This window comes from Macrotis lagotis, chromosome 6 (genome assembly GCF_037893015.1).
Source record: "Macrotis lagotis isolate mMagLag1 chromosome 6, bilby.v1.9.chrom.fasta, whole genome shotgun sequence".
Classification (NCBI taxonomy): Eukaryota; Metazoa; Chordata; class Mammalia; order Peramelemorphia; family Peramelidae; genus Macrotis; species Macrotis lagotis.
In genome coordinates this window covers 229,782,172-229,783,741 of record NC_133663.1, presented here as the reverse complement: position 1 = coordinate 229,783,741, position 1,570 = coordinate 229,782,172, and positions in this window count along the sequence as shown.

Below are 1,570 nucleotides of genomic sequence, written 5' to 3'. Positions count from 1 at the left end.
TTGTATCTAGTTTTCTCAGAGAACTTCTGCTCATCATCTCTTAGACAGCAACAGGACCATGAACATATTGCACTCAGTATCACACCAGCAAGTAGGAGTGGAGGAAGAAAAGAAGAGAGAATTCTCTTCTACAGGAAAGAAATAACCTGATTCAAATAGTCCTAGTTAAGCAGTGTGAGAGGAAGAATGAACAGGCTTCCCAGCAGGGCACTCCCTCAAGCTCCCATGTGATGTTTGGCAGTTTCTTCTTCTTCTTTTTTTTTAATTATCCATTTCCTCAACATTTTTCTCTTATCACCTCTTTCCAAAGCTTTATAGGCATTAAATATGATTAAACCCTCATAAATTTATGGAAGAATGTCCTATGTGACTTTCTCAGGGAATGGAGAAAGAATTCATGTTTTTCTTCCTTCTCTGTGGGAATAAAGGAATCCTCTCTCTCTAAGAGGAGCTGAACTCCCCAAATAGGGTGAAAATGCTCTCAAATACCTCCCCAGATTCTGAAGGAATTGTACTATATTCAGAGCATTAGTTCCTAACCCATTTAATTCCATGCCCCACCTAGAATATTCCTAAATTTGCTTTTGTTTTCCTAGAAACATGAGAATTAGAATGCTTGGAATAAGTTGTTTTTAAAGTACATAACTACAATGATAAAGACAAGAGAAAAAAATTAAAGAGAAGAAAGAACAGGGTTCTGGCAGTGGTGAGGGCCAGGGGATATGTGAAAGAAGGAGCAGCCAACTTTGGAAAATTGGATGGGAAAGCTGGGATTTTCCCTAGAACTGGGGAAGGGGAGGAGGCCAAACAATTTTCCCCTAGCACATTCAGCCCCTCCAGCCCAACTCTTCATTAAGCAACAAGAGAACCAGGCTCCTGGGTTATGGCTATCCTTCCTATCTTTGGCCAAAAAAAAAAGGAAAAAAAATGTTCAGTTCTCAGCCACTATTGCTCCTCAGTGGGAGCCCACAAGATATTCACCTTGCATTTTTCCTCTCATAGCACAACCTCTGGTTGAATTCATAACTAGTTTTCTGGAAGAACTTCTGCTCATCATCTCTAAGACAACAACAAGACTATGAACATATTGCATTGAGTATTGAGATCCCCAGAACTTTTCAGGAGCATTTACTATGCTCCTGTGTCACAGCTTCACCACTGGGTCACAATTTCTCCTGACCACCCTACTAGCCTGGGCATATGTACTATATGGGACACTGGAGATCAATGAAGGATCATTGTGGGGAGTAGATAATGAAGGCACTTGATTGCTGTCCTGCCTCCCCCATTCCCTAATAATAAGCTCAGCCCTAGTTATTCCCCATCTTTTCCCTTCATTGTGACCTCTGGAACTTTCCTCTATCGTTAAGCTTCCCTTCACCCTATATCTCTCCTTCTCACATTCCTTCTTGTCTTCTGGTGCTCACTGAAGCTTGTTGAGGAAATGGATAATTAAAAAAAAGAAGAAGAAGAAGAAACTGCCAAACATCACATGGGAGCTTGAGGGAGTGCCCTGCTGGGAAGCCTGTTCATTCTTCCTCTCACACTGCTTAACCAGGACTATTTGAAT